We start from the raw sequence: 15,622 nt of genomic DNA on the forward strand, positions 1-15,622 counted from the left end.
GCTGCGCCACCCAGGGATCCCTGATTCCTCCTTTCTCAGCTCTTGTAGTAGCCTTACTTATGACCAGCCAGTTCAGGGGGCTATGATGGTCCTTGTCACACATCCTGAGATGACCCCATCTGCCCCGTCTTGGTCTCTGGCTGCTGTTCCAGAATGCTCTCTGTGGAGTTAGCTGTTATTATTCTAATGCATTATGCATAATAAGGAACATCTTTCAAAACCAAAAGAACGAATCTTTTAATAGTGGCCTTTAAGTAGTTAGGAGATATTGGCACACAGGCAAGGGGTAGGGGTAGAGAGGATGTGGAGCATACCACATCTCTCCTCTCTTTACTGTCACTCTTATGTAAATATAGTCGTACACAACCTCCAAATGAACTGCAAGAAGGCTACAATAGCAGTGCAGAAGCCCCAAAAGGGCTGTCTTTGGGAGGAAAGTTCCACTTTACAGATGAGGCCAGTGATACGTAGTCAGATGGCAGGACTTTCCCAAAGACCTAAGTGACAGGTTGGGGACTCATCTATGTCTTTTGACTCCAGATTCTGGTCTTTCCACTCTGCTCATCAATAAAATTTCCTGCCATCTGACCTTCTCATTCATGGCATTAGTCTTCCTCTGTCTTTTATGAGGGTCATGCCTTTATTCATTGGTTCACTCAGTAAAACTCCCCCATCTAATGTGACTCTTTGGAAGGCATGGAGAAGAGCCAGAGTGGTTCTTGCTTTAGGGGAGTCAGAGGTAACTTCATTTTCCTGCTGGCAGAGACCTTCTAGGTTTTCCCCAGAAGTCCATGTCTCCTGAGTCTTTCGTCATGTTTAGATTCTTGACCCCACACACCTTGATGTATTACTGCTCTAACCGAACCTCCCAGCTTACTCTGTCACCCATGCCCTACCCCTGAGCCTTTTGCAAAGTTCTATCATCAATTTAAAATTCTTTGTTTCCAATTTCTTTTCTGAAAATGACCTTTGTTTCTTAATCTGTCTCAACATACAGCTTTCAAATGGTGATTGAGCTTTTTGCCTGCCCCACAAAATCCACCCCCTGGCCACCTGTACCCAAGATACCACTCTGCTTAGACTAAGGCTCATATCCTTTTTGCTCTGCATTGATACTGCCAAAGTATTTTTCCTCTCCCTCCTCCCCAAAGCCCCACTCTCTTCAAGCCCGTGTCATCACTCTGAGCTACCCAGTACCCTTCATTCTTGAGGTCAACTGACAATCTTGCTCTACTCCCTTCATTCATGTAGATTGAAGCACATGAATCACTGTTTTCCTCTCCACATCAATTCTCTCAGCATTCGTGAAAATGTCAATCTCCACATAGATAATTCATCTACTCCAGCCTTTCACTTAAGTTCCCACTTCCATAATCTTGTCCCCCCCCATGCCTTTAGCCTCCCACTCTCTACTCATACTCCTGACCTTATCCAGCATCTATACCACCTCCTAAATTTTAATTTCATTCAGCTTAATTTTTAATAACCTCACTTTCCAGCTCACTTTTAAAGCCCACGTTTTTCTCGCACTAGGACAGCCAATAGCTCCTCCACTTTTTTTTTTTTTTTTTGCCATTTATCAAACCTCTAAATGAGCTCTTTTATCTCTTTATGCAGCTCAGCTTACCCATGGTGCATTACCATAAAGAGTCTCTTGCACACACCTTGCCATTACTCTCTCTGTCAGACTAACCAAGCAAACCTTTGAATTTGGTGAAACCCACTTCTGGTCTCCTCTATGCCTATATCTGAGCAGCTAATTATGGCTGAAGAAAAACACAATATTGTACTGATTTGTTAGCTTTAAATTTACAACCACATGTTTTAAATGGACCCCCAGCATACCCTGACAGTTCTACTACATTTTTCTAGTCCATTGGCTGTTCCAGTCCCAACAGAGCCAGTCATACTTTCTCTTCTCTCTTCAGCCCCTATCCTCTGCTTATTCTGAGCTGATTACTTTGACTCCTATTTCACTAAGAATATAGAAATAATCAGAAGAGAACTACCTGTCTTCCATTAGCAAATTCAACAAATTCCCTGCCTTTATACCCCATACTCTCCGTTCCCACTTCCTACCTAGAGGAACAGTCCCTGTTAAGTTTAAGGTCAAGGTTACCGCTTGTGCACTGATTATATCACCTCTGGTCTACACGGGGACTGTGGACCTGTGGTTACCCCCTCTCTTCCTTCTGATCAATTTTCCTTTCTACTTATAAGAAGTATATAATCCCATTTTTAAAAAACTCCTTCTTGACCATAAATGTCTTACCAAGTGTGCCACCAAATCTATGCTCTACTGTATAGCAAAAACCATTAGAAATATTGTCTATTTTCAATGTTTCACATCCTTACCTCTTATTCTTTTTTTTTCCCTCTTTATGCCAGCATCGACTTTATTGATGCCTGAGACTCAGCTGCTACTGGACATTGGGGGACCAGAATCTCCCACAGGAAGCATAACCTGGTGCCCTCTGTTATAGTGCTGCAGGGAGCTGTGGGGATGGGATTGATGCTCACAAGGCCAGCAGTTGGCCAGTGGCAATGGCTTGACTACTAGCCCCCTCCATATGTGGTGTAGGACCATGGGTTCAGCAGCAGGGGCATATGGAAACTGCGTCTCTCATTGGTGATAGTGAAAGTGACCTCCACATACAGATAGAAGCTCTCATGCCCCCTCTTCTTACAGTAGCCCTTGGTGTCAAAGGATAGCTTGTAGGTGTCCTGCCTTCATTGGGTCTGGTGGCAGGAGCCCCATGAATTGGCTTTTCTTCAGCTCTATCCACTGCTGGCCATGGTCCTTAAGCATGGACAGATGGAGGTAGAGGCCCTGGGTTGGGAGCCCTGAGGCATGTGTCCAGCATGTGTGCGGTCAGTGGGCTGCTTACCAGCTCTGTGACTCTGACCTCAGCCTTGAGAGAGGGACAGGATGAGTGCATGGGCCCCAGCCTTGTGTCCACATTGGCTTGGACATAGCAGCCTTAGTAAACAGCCCTGGAGTACAGAGTCTCCAACTGCCCCTGAACTCACAAAACTCACTCCCTCTTTCCTGAAATACCCTTTTCATTTGCCTTATAGGGCTTGACATTCCCATGATTTTTCTCCAGATCTTCTACCACTCCTCCCTGCTGCCCTTCCTCCAAATGCTGGAGTGCTCCAGGTGGTTCCCATACACTCCCCATTTGACTGAAAAACTAATAGGAGGATTAGGCTTAGAGACCAAATATACAAATATTCACACAGGATTATGGACGCATAATAGACCATTTTGATAACATGGAAGATCAAAACCAGTCAGTCTAGCATAAACTTTATTTTGTATACACAATAAACCTGGCACTATGCTAAGCACTGAGAATACAGGTGAAAAGATCAACTTTACTCTTTTCTGTTGTTGAAGTCAGCATGTACTAAGAAATCACCATGCGTCAGGTCCTGTGCTAAGTACTTTTATACATTGCCTCATTTAATTTTCACAACTGAGACTGATAATATTATAGCATCCATTATACACATGAGGAAACTGAGGCCTAGAAAAAAATATATAACCACCTGTGGTTTATACTTAGGAAGCAGCCGAAATGGGCTTTGAATCTAGACTATCTGGACCTGCACATAATCTGAGCCAGTCTTCAACCAGTTTTGACCTGAAAAAGTGGAAATTTCATGTGGTTATACCTTTGAAACAAGGGAAACTTGTAAGTTGAGGAAGTACTGGGAATTCATTATATAAAGTATAAACTCGGGGAAATGGTAGCAAAATACCACCAGGTGATTGCTTTCCATTGTGAAGGGAATTTAGTTAACTTAGTCAAGTAATTGTACTCAAACACAGTCAAGTTACTGTTTTTTCTATTAACTGCTCCAAGTTTTGAAGGAAATAGATGACAAAATCTGGCTATTTTGTTTAAAGAAGACACATCTCTAGCACTTAAATGAATTATCACATTCTGATACTTCCTAAATGAAAATAGACATTTTTATTTTTGCTTTGAGATTTTCAGCTCCTGGGCTGCAGCTTTTCAGCTGAGTGTTGATTAATCAAAAATGAGTGTCATGAGCTAGATAAACATTAAGAACCAGAGAAATTGATTATTATGGATGAAAAAGTTTAGATATGCAGGGGAAAGGCTTGCAAATCAATATTTATTTTTTACGTAATTCTATCAAGAGTGCTGGTTTAGGAGAGCAAATTATAAACAAGTATCCCAGGTAGACTTACCCTTCTAGCCACATCTGTCTCTCTTCTACCTCAGAAACTCAGAGGCTTCATTTCAACAAATGTGAGGAAAATGTATTTACCCTAGGTTCTGGTGACTGATAAATTGAAGTGGACCCCCTTCCCATGGAGATTTGCACTTTATATCTCAATCTAAAGGAAATATGCTTTCAGGATTTTAGGAAAGTTATTTCTATGGACAGTCTGGAGAGATGTCTTTATGTTTTGGGAAATTAACCATATTTATATCATAGTCATACAATACAGACATATCTGGTGCGTTATCAGTTTTGAAGTGCTTTCACATGCAATCTCTATTCACAACAGTTCTACAAAGTTGATCTGGACATCGAGGCTTAGAGAGATGAAGTGCACTGGCTTGTGGGTATATGATTAGTTTGTGGTAAGGGCTAGGAGTAGAAATCAGTGTCATAGCTCCACTTCTAGGGCTCTCTCACTATACCTACATGTGAATTCTGCTGTCAATAGGGAGGAGCCTATGCTGCTTGTGATTTAGTTACTGGTTAGCCAACGTCTTACCTGCCAGGTCTTGCCTTTTGCGATTGCCTGGGGTAATACTCAGACACTCAGACCTTTGATTCCAAGGCTTCTGAGTTTCAAGTTTCATGAAGGAGGAGTACTGAAGCTTGAAGTTAGTGTGTATAGATTACTATCTAATTAGGTGAGAGGTCTTGAGAGAAGTAGGGGAAAGGGCGTGGAGTCTGATGGGATTTCTCAGAAAACTCCTGAGTGCTGGTGTTTTGTTGTTTCTGGAGTTTTACTGTTCCAGATGTTACCTTGCATTTGTTGTATCACCAAGGGAACAAACCTAGCAAAATGATCTGTAGTCTCAAATGGGGAGGATTCAATTTCCACATGAGGGAGACACAGTGTAGTGATGGTACAGTTGCCCATGAGTCTCGATGAGCAAACCCCAGCGTCAGCTGTCATCACTTTTTGGAATTTATTGCCAAATCTCTATCTTCACAGATATTTAAGCAGTTAAAAAATAATTATGTTCTCATGGTCATTTTATGTCAGTAACAAATACTATGTTACAAAAATAAACAATTTATATAAGAAATATTTTTCTGATCTCTCAGAATTTTGATAATTATCAAGTATTTGTCCTATTTAGCCTATTTTATATTTGCATAGCATTTTATGTTGAAACTTTTCCCATTTGGCAACATAGCAAACTCATAGCTGTTGAATGCCTCTTCCCAAATCAACCTAGAAAGCACTAGCAAAATGAGCAAAAGTGTGAATCCAGAGAATGCTTTTTAAAAAGCTGTGAGCAATCCCTGAGGAGTCTGAAGGATGCCTGGGAGAGGGGGATGGAGGAAATGGGTGGAGGCAAGAATGATATTGGAAGCAGGCTGAACAATCAGGCAACAAAAAGAAGTAAAAGGCATTCAAATTGTCAAAGAAGAAGTCTAACTCTCCCTCATTGTATACAATGGAATATTACTCATCAGATACAGGATACAGTCAGATCTATTTTTAACTCTTTGAGGAACCTCCACACAGTTTTCCAGAGTGGCTGCACCAGTTCACATTCCCACCAACAGTGCAAGAGGGTTCCCTTTTCTCCACATCCTCTCCAACATTTGTGGTTTCCTGCCTTGTTAATTTTCCCCATTCTCACTGGTGTGAGGTGGTATCTCATTGTGGTTTTGGTTTGTAATTCCCTGATGGCAAGTGATGCGGAGCATTTCCTCATGTGCTTGTTGGCCATGTCTATGTCTTCCTCTGTGAAATTTCTGTTCATGTCTTTTGCCCATTTCATGATTGGATTGTTTGTTTCTTTGGTGTTGAGTTTAACAAGTTCTTTATAGATCTTGGATACTAGTCCTTTATCTGATACATCATTTGCAAATATCTTCTCCCATTCTGTAGGTTGTCTTTAGTTTTGTTGACTGTTTCTTTTGCTGTGCAGAAGCTTCTTATTTTGATGAAATCCCAATAGTTCATTTTTCCTTTTGTTTCTCTTGCCTTCGTGGATGTATCCTGCAAGAAGTTACTGTGGCCGTGTTCAAAAAGGGTGTTGTCTGTGTTCTCCTCTAGGATTTTGATGGAATATTGTCTCACATTTAGATCTTTCATCCATTTTGAGTTTATCTTTGTGTATGGTGAAAGAGAGTGGTCTAGTTTCATTCTTCTGCATGTGGATGTCCAATTTTCTCAGCACCATCTATTGAAGAGACTGTCTTTCTTCCAGTGGATAGTCTTTCCTCCTTTGTCGAATATTACTTGACCATAAAGTTCAGGGTCCACTTCTGGATTCTCTATTCTGTTCCATTGATCTATGTGTCTGTTTTTGTGCCAGTACCACACTGTCTTGATGACCACAGCTTTGTAGTACAACCTGAAATCTGGCATTGTGATGCCCCCAGATATGGTTTTCTTTTTTAAAATTCCCCTGGCTATTCGGGGTCTTTTCTGGTTCCACACAAATCTTAAGATGATTTGTTCCAACTCTCTGAAGAAAGTCCATGGTATTTTGATAGGGATTGCATTAAATGTGTAAATTGCCCTGAGTAGCATTGACATTTTCACAATATTAATTCTTCCAATCTATGAGCATGGAATATTTTTCCATCTCTTTGTGTCTTCCTCAATTTCTTTCAGAAGCGTTCTGTAGTTTTTTGTTTTTTTTTTTTTTAAGGAAAGACCTTTTTTTTTTTTAATTTTTATTTATTCATGATAGGCACACAGTGAGAGAGAGAGGCAGAGACACAGGCAGAGGGAGAAGCAGGCTCCATGCACCGGGAGCCTGACGTGGGATTTGATCCCGGATCTCCAGGATCGCGCCCTGGGCCAAAGGCAGGCGCCAAACCGCTGCGCCACCCAGGGATCCCCGTTCTGTAGTTTTTAAGGTATAGATCCTTTACCTCTTTAGTTAGGTTTATTCCTAGGTATCTTATGCTTTTGGGTGCAATTGTAAATGGGATTGACTCCTTAATTTCTCTTTCTTCAGTCTCATTGTTAGTGTATAGAAATTCCACTGACTTCTGGGCTTTGATTTTGTATCCTGCCACACTGCCAAACTGCTGTATGAGTTCTAGCAATCTTGGGGTGGAGTCTTTTGGGTTTTCTATGTAGAGTATCATGTCATCGGAGAAGAGGGAGAGTTTGACTTCTTCTTTGCCAATTTGAATGCCTTTAATGTCTTTTTGTTGTCTGATTGCTGAGGCTAGGACTTCTAGTACTATGTTGAATAGCAGTGGTGAGGGTGGACATCCCTGTTTTGATTGAGAATTACATTTGCTGTGGGTTTTTTGTAGATGGCTTTTAAGATGTTGAGGAATGTTCCCTCTATCCCTACACTCTGAAGAGTTGATCAGGAATGGATGCTATATTTCGTCAAAACTAAAAGACAATCTACAGAATGGGACAAGATATTTGCAAATGATGTATCAGATAAAGGGCTAGCTTCCAAGATCTATAAAGAACTTATTAAACTCAACACCAAAGAAACAAACAATCCAATCATGAAATGGGCAAAAGACATGAACAGAAATCTCACAGAGGAAGACACAGACATGGCCAACAAGCACATGAGAAAATGCTCCACATCACTTGCCATCAGGGAAATACAAATCAAAATCACAATGAGATACCACTTCACACCAGTGAGAATGGGGAAAATTAGCAAGGCAGGAAACCACAAATGTTGGAGAGGATGTGGAGAAAAGGGAACCCTCTTGCACTGTTGGTGGGAATGTGAACTGGTGCAGCCACTTTGGAAAACTGTGTGGAGGTTCCTCAAAGAGTTAAAAATAGACCTGCAGTACGACCCAGCAGTTGCACTGCTGGGGATTTACCCCAAAGATGCAGATGCAATGAAATGCCGGGGCACCTGCACCCCGATGTTTCTAGCAGCAATGTCCACAATAGCCAAACTGTGGAAGGAGCCTCGGTGTCCATCGAAAGATGAGTGGATAAAGAAGATGTGGTTTATAAAAAAAAAAAAAAAAAAAAGATGTGGTTTATGTAGGCAATGGAATATTACTCAGCCATTAGAAATGACAAATACCCACCATTTGCTTCAATGTGGATGGAACTGGAGGGTATTATGCTGAGTGAAATAAGTCAGTCAGAGAAGGACAAACATTATATGGCCTCATTCATTTGGGGACCATAAATAATAGTGAAAGGGAAATAAGGGAAGGGAGAAGAAATGGGTAGGAAATATCAGAAAGGGCGAAAGACATGAAGACTCCTGACTCTGGGAAACGAACTAGGGGTTGTGGAAGGGGAGGAGGGCGGGGGGTGGGGGTGAATGGGTGACGGGCACTGAGGGGGGCACTTGACAGGATAAGCACTGGGTGTTATTCTGTATGTTGGTAAATTGAACACCAATAAAAAATTAATTTATTAAAAAAAAAGAAATGAGTGGGAAATATCAGAAAGGGAGACGGAACATGAGAGACTCCTAACTCTGGGAAACGAACAAGGGGTGGTGGAAAGGGAGGTGGGCGGGGGGGGGGGAGTGGTGGTGAATGGGTGATGGGCACTGGGGGGCACTTGATGGGATGAGCACTGGGTGTTGTGCTACATGTTGGCAAATTGAACTCCAATAAAATTTTTTTTTAATTTAAAGCAATAAAATAAAAAATAAAAAATAAAAAATAAAAAAGGAAGCAGGCTGAAGCCTGAGGTGGAGGATGCCTGGAGGCAGTAATAGTAGGAGGAACATCCTAAAAGCCCTATCCTAGTGTCCAGACCTTAAAAAAAGTTGCAGATTAACCAATCTTTCTAACAAACCTCCATTCTCAATCCTCCAAACTGGTGACTCAGCAATATTTTTTCTCTTGGTGCCATTGTTTCTTAGCAGTTTAAATGTGAAACCTTAGTCAAGAGAGTAAAAAATACAGCACACTGAGCAATACATACTACCAGAAAGAGAATTTTTATAATAGACAGACCAAGAATTTAAAATAATCATCCTGTGTACTTAAGAAGTTAGAGGAAGATTTTGTATTACAAGGCACTAATAAGAAGCTGTAGGGGAGGAAAAATGATTTTCCCTTTACTTGGCCAGGTTCTTGGCTGAGACACCCCTCCCTTATAATAAAGACTTAACAAGAGAAAGGCAAATGAGTTTAATAACAAGTATACCTCCTGTATACCTCCAAAACTCCCTGAAATGCTATATTCCAAAAACCCATACATAAAGGAGAAACATTAAGATCAGGAATAAGACAAGGATGACCACTACTATTTACCACACCACAGTAGAGATTCTGGCTAATACTATTAAGAAAGAGAAAGAAAGAAGAGTTGAAAGGATTAAAGAGAAGATATAAAAAAAAAAGAAAGAAAAGATATAGATAATTATTATTTGTATATTAGTTAGAAAATTAAAATCAATAAAATCTGTGAAAAAAAGAAAGTATTCAACAAAGCTATCAGATACAACATTCATTTAAAAATCAGTAAGGGGGGGATCCCTGGGTGGCGCAGCGGTTTGGCGCCTGCCTTTGGCCCAGGGCGCGATCCTGGAGACCCGGGATCGAATCCCACATCAGGCTCCCGGTGCATGGAGCCTGCTTCTCCCTCTGCCTGTGTCTCTGCCTCTCTCTCTCACTGTGTGCCTATCATGAATAAATAAAAATTAAAAAAAAAAAATCAGTAAGGGGGACGCCTGGGTGAAGGTCTGCCATTGGCTCCCGGCGTGATCCCAGGGTCCTGGCATTGAGTCCTGCATCGGACTCCCTGCTGGGAGCCTGCTTCTCCTCTGCCAGTGTCTCTGCCTCTCTCTGTGAGTCTCTCATGAATAAATAAATAAATAAAATCTTTTTAAAAATAAAAAATAAAAATCCGTAAGATTTCTCTGCATTAACATTAACCAACTAGGAACTATGAGAAGAAAAATGAGTCCAATTAACAATAGCAACACAAATTATATAGGGTCTAAAAATTTATTTAACCAAAGCTAGACAGGATCACTATGGAAAAAAATGTGAAACTTGAATAAATAACATAGAAAGTCATTTGAAAAAAAAATAGAGAAACATTCTATGCTCTTGGATGGCAAGATATAGATAATGATATTTATTCTTCTCAAATTAATCCACAAATTCAAAGCAAACCAATAAAAATTTCAAGTGGATTTTTTGAGAAACTTGATATATTTTTCTGAACTATAAAAATAAGGGTCTAGAAGTCACCAAGTTAAACTTGAAAAATGAAAATAGTGGGGGAGATTTCTTCTAGTTATACAAATTCTTACTAATAAAAAACAGTGTGGTTTTTGGTACAAGAATAAACACCTGAGGTAAAATAAGATGCTCAGCCACAGACTCCTATGTACATGGACATTTTTATGACAAACATTTCACCACAAATCATTGGGGAGAAGGCAGATTAGTTAATAGCTGATGTACTTTATGGACCAAAACAAACTGAACTCAAATAGGGAGTTGGAGATCATTTGGGTGTCCATCATTGGAAACAGAAGAACAGGGATGCCTGGATGGCTCAATGGTTGAGCGTCTGCCTTTGGTTCAGGGTATGATCCTGGGATCTGGGATCAAGTCCCCCATTGGGCTGACTGAGGGGAATCTGCTTCTCCCTCTGCCTGTGTCTCTGCCTCTTTCTCTCTCTCTCTGTGTCTCTCATGAAAAAAAAAAATAAATCTTTTTTTTTTAAAGGAAACAGAAGAACAGGTGAAATGGAATCAGAGGTACAAAACTGGATGCTATGAAATGGTTAGCAAGGTATTAAGAATCATTTGGCTGTAAAGGAAAGAGCATGGCATCCTGTAACTTTGCTGGTTCCAAGATCTAGGACATCAGAGCACCATCATTACACCTGTGGGTCGTATTTGATGGTAACTTGATGAGAAAAAGGATTTTCTCTGGACAGTGAATTCTCTGACCTGCAAACCCAGAAAAAGAGGCAAAAAAAATTTCCTTTTGTGTCCACTGGAAATTTTCTTTCTTTCCCTTTTGAGATATGTTTGTGTTTAGTTATAGAGAGGATCTAGAGCAAAAGTCAGGTATTAAGCCATTCAACAGAATAAACAAGCTCAGCAAAATGAAGTGCTTTGCTCAAATGGTGGTGCTGAGGACTTTGGACTCCCACTTCTGTTAAGATTCTGGTGCCTGCTTTATTGCACTTCGCTTTATGGCACTTTGCAGATACTGCATTTTTTACAGATTGAAGGTTTATAGCAACCCTGTGCCAAGCAAGTCTATAAGCACCATTTTTCCAACAGCATTTGCTCACTTCGGGTCTCTGTTCACAATTTGGTAATTCTTGAAATATTTCAAATTTGCTAATTAATATTATATTTGTTATAGGGATCTATGATTAGTGATCTTTGATGCTACTAGTGTAACTGTTTTGGGGTACCACAAACCTCACCTATATAAGATGGTGAACTTAATCTATAAATGTTGTATGTGTCCTGACTACTGCTGCACTGACTGGCTCTTCCACCATCTTTCTCCCTTTCTTCTGGCTTCCTGATTCTCCAAGACACAACAATTTTGAAATTAGGCCAATTGATAACACTACAATGGCTTCAAGAGAAAGGAAGAGTCACCTCTCTTCTTATAAATGAAAAGCTAGAATAATGAAGCATAGTGAGGAAGACATGTTGAAGCTGAGACAGACTGAAAGTTAGGCCTCTTGTGTCAAATGTTTAGCCAAGTTGTGAATGTAAAGGAAAAGCTCTTGAAGAAAATTGAAATTCCTCAACAGTGAAGCTAAGAATGATAAAGAAGAGAAATAGCCTTATTACTAATGTGGAGAAAGTTCTAGTGGCCTGGATAAGGATCAAATCAGCCACAACATCCCCTTAAGAGGCAAAGCCTAACGCAAGGTAGGGCCCTCACTCTCTTCAATTCCATGAAGGCAGAGAGAAGCAAGGAAGCTGCAGAAGAAGAGTCTGAAGTTAGCAAGGTTTGATTCACAAGGTTTAAGGAAAGAAGTGGTAACATAAAAGCACAAAGTGAAGCAGCAAATGCTGATGTAGAAGCTGCAGCAAGTTATCTGGAAGATCTGGCTAAGATAATTAATGAAGGTGGTTACACTGAACACAGATTTTCAATGTAGATGAAACAGTCTTACATCAGAAGATTGACATCTAGAACTTACATAGTTTGAGAGAAGTCAATGACTGACTTCAAAGTTTCGAAGGACAGGCTGACTCTCTTGTTAGAGGCTAACACTGATGGTGACTTTAAGTTGAAATCAATGCTCATTTACCATCCTGAAATCCTAGAAACCTTAAGAAGTATGCTAGATCTATTCCACCTGTGCTCTCTAAGTGGATCAACAAAGCCTAGATGACAGCAATTTGTCAACACCAAAATCTCATGAACATTTGCAATAAAACTAAGTGATATTGTGTTCCTATAATCCCCACAATACAAACAGATGAGGATAAGCCAATTGTCATAGAACCTATGGTGACATCTGCAAGGGAGGAAGGACCTATTTGGAGGAATCTTAGAACAGAATTCCTAAAAAGCCAATGAAAAACCTCTGGAGAACAAGCCAACCAATTAGAGAGCAGTAGCTCACCTCAATGCCAGTGAGTGCAAAGCCTCCCAGTAAGATTCCAAGAGGTAGAATGGCATAGTCAGTGGTGTGCTGTTTAACTACTTAAAAACTCTGTTTGCATTATTTGCCAGTTCCCATGGTGTAAATGTTCCCATCATGGCTCACTGCATGCTACCAACATGGATAAAAAGTTGGGAAGAGAGATAACCCAATCCATACTTCTAAGATGTGAGCTAGCCATGAGCACTGAGAAGGATCAGAGCCCTTTTCCAGGAGTGGTGGCATACTGACTAGAAACTAGTGGAATCAAAACTGAGAAAGACAAGGGTAACAGAAACAAGGGGAAAAGAGGCAGAGATAAAAACTTGGGAATGGAAGAAAGCCAGGAAATCTCATAGAGCAAGCTGCCATATTTTTTAACAGTGAAGGGAAAACAAGAGGGAGCTCTGCAGAGTTTGAAAAGCTACTCTGAACCACACTACCTTCTAAAAGCTCAGGAAAACTAACATCGCATAAAAATGAGCTATAGAAGATCAACCATAGGCAAAACACAGAAAGAACCCAAATGTTCATCAACTGATGAATGGAATATTATTCAGCCATCAAAAAGAGTGAAATCTTGCCATTTGCAATGACATGGATGGAGCTGGAGTATTATTATCCTAAGTGAAAAAAGTCAGAGAAAGACAAATACCATATGATTCCACTCACGTGGAATTTAAGAAAAAAAAAACCAGATGAACATGGGGAGAAGAAAAGAGAGAGGCAAACCATAAAACAGACTCTTAATGATAGAGAACAAACTGAGGGCTGCTGGAGAGGAGGCGGGTGAGGGGATGGGTGAAATAGTTGTGGAGATTAAGGAGAGCACTTGCCATAAACACTGGGTGTTGTATGTAAGTAATGAATTTAAGTTCTACACCTGAATCTAATATAAAACTGTGTTAACTGGAATTTTAAAAGAAAACCTTAAAAAATGAGAAACGGGAAAGTTATCAAGGTAAAATCCAACACAAAGTTATTAGAAGTCATTTAACTTCAAAGTTCTAAAACTTGTTGCACATAAGAATCTTCAGTGAAAAATAAAACAAAAGAGAGACTACTCTTCCTGTGCCATTTGTTCTAGAGAGGAGGCCACACAGCTGACTACCTACAGTGAGTTAAACCAACCTAATCACTGATGTGGATTATAATTCTCTTCAACAGCCTCCTTCCCCTCAGCCAACAACATCCTACACCCTCTACCTTTCTCCCAGTTGCTCAGAGATTTTTACATGAAGGGGTGTCATATGCCAGATTGCCTCATTATAACACCCAAATTACCCATTCTTTTTTTCCCCTCCAAATATTTTATTTATTTATTTATTTATTTATTTATTTATTTATTTATTTAGGAGAGAGAGAGAGAGGGAGAGAGAGAGAATAAGCAGGATGGAGGGGCAGAGGGAAAGAGAGACGCAGACTCCTCACTGAGCAGGGAGCTCAACACGAGGTTCAATCCCAGGGCCCAAGGATTATGACCCAAGTCGAAGGCAGACGCTCAACTGGCTGAGCCACCCAGATGCCCCCCAAATTACCCATTCTATATTGTTTCTTTATGGATCTAAATGAGAGCTGATAAATCTATGACAACACATATTTTCTAATTTTAGCTCAGCAGAGAGTCTTTCCCCAATACTTTGATATAATAGCTTAGTGTTGCATGTTTTCCCTCTCTGATCCTCAGGGACCACCAGTATGGGGATTTAGGTAGGCAAAAGGGAGAGACTGTTGGTCAAATGAGCTTTAATAGTACAGATTCTTTGGTAGCAAACAAAAGAACTCTAGGCAGACTCAAAGAAGGGCTGTGCATGGTCTGAAAGTGTAGGAATCAGGAACCTTTTGGGAGTTGCTATAGCATGGCTTCATTAGCCACCTGTTTAAAATATACATTAGGTAACTCAATTCCAAACAAATTTTGACTATCAAATTTCAGAGAATGAAACTTTAAATGATTTATATTTGGTCACATATCCATTCCCTTGACAAGTAAGTGGGATTTTTATAACTGGCAACTCCAAACTATGAATTTCTCAAGAAGGAAATAAAAGAAGAAAAAACTGCGAAGATTTCCACTAGAGGCCTTTCTTTCTTTTTTTTTCTTTTTTCTTTTTTTTTTTTTAGAGGCCTTTCTTTAGATCTGCCCAGTTCCAGTCAGCCTGACTGGATGACTTGATCACTTTTGTTGAACAAATTCTAAATGAATTTTAAAGATATTAAACAAAGAGAAATTCAGCCTGAGATGGCTGGTTTGTATGTGGCTTCTGTTCTAACCTGAACTATCCATGTCACTAGATCTGGCAATTCTCTGTGCTCACCTTAGAAAATCCCTCAAACCACACATCACTGATGAAAGATTTTTAGGTTGAGACAGAGAAGACGGTTGTATTATACCCCATGCAGCAAATGAATAAAATTATATTAAGAAACTACCCCTAAGAGGGATGCTTGGGGAGCTCAGTGGTTGACCACCTGCCTTCGGCCCAGAGCGTGATCCTGGAGTCCCAAGATCGAGTCCTACATCGGGCCCCCTGCGTAGAGCCTGCTTCTGTCTCTGCCTCTCTCTCTCTCTCTCTCTCTCTCTCTCTCTCTCTGTGTCTTTCATGAATAAATAAATAAAATCTTAAAAAAAAAAAAAGAAAGAAACTACCCCTAAGAAATAGCAAGTGCTGGAGAGGATATGGAGAAAAGGCATTCCTTCCTTCCGTGTGGATCCCTGTTTCAGTGTCTGAGTCTGGGGAACACGGACCCAGAAACAAACACATGAGCCCATGTGCCCATGAACACCTACATATACACAATGAATTGTCTCAGGGCATGGTGGACATACCCTAAGGTGATCCCCAG

The 15,622-nt window shown here is 40.4% G+C and overlaps 1 long non-coding RNA gene across 1 annotated transcript in view; it reads left to right on the plus strand.

Annotated features, from left to right (window-relative positions):
* The window catches only part of LOC112664104 (uncharacterized), a 16,396-nt gene extending 2,555 nt beyond the window's left edge, over positions 1-13,841 (plus strand). Inside the window, exon 3 of the long non-coding RNA XR_003139501.3 lies at positions 11,708-13,841. This is a non-coding gene — a long non-coding RNA (uncharacterized LOC112664104). The remainder of the gene's footprint in view (positions 1-11,707) is intronic.
* Positions 13,842-15,622: the final 1,781 nt, after the last annotated feature.

This window comes from Canis lupus, assembly GCF_003254725.2.
Source record: "Canis lupus dingo isolate Sandy chromosome 17 unlocalized genomic scaffold, ASM325472v2 SANDYCHR17.02, whole genome shotgun sequence".
Lineage (NCBI taxonomy): Eukaryota > Metazoa > Chordata > Mammalia > Carnivora > Canidae > Canis > Canis lupus.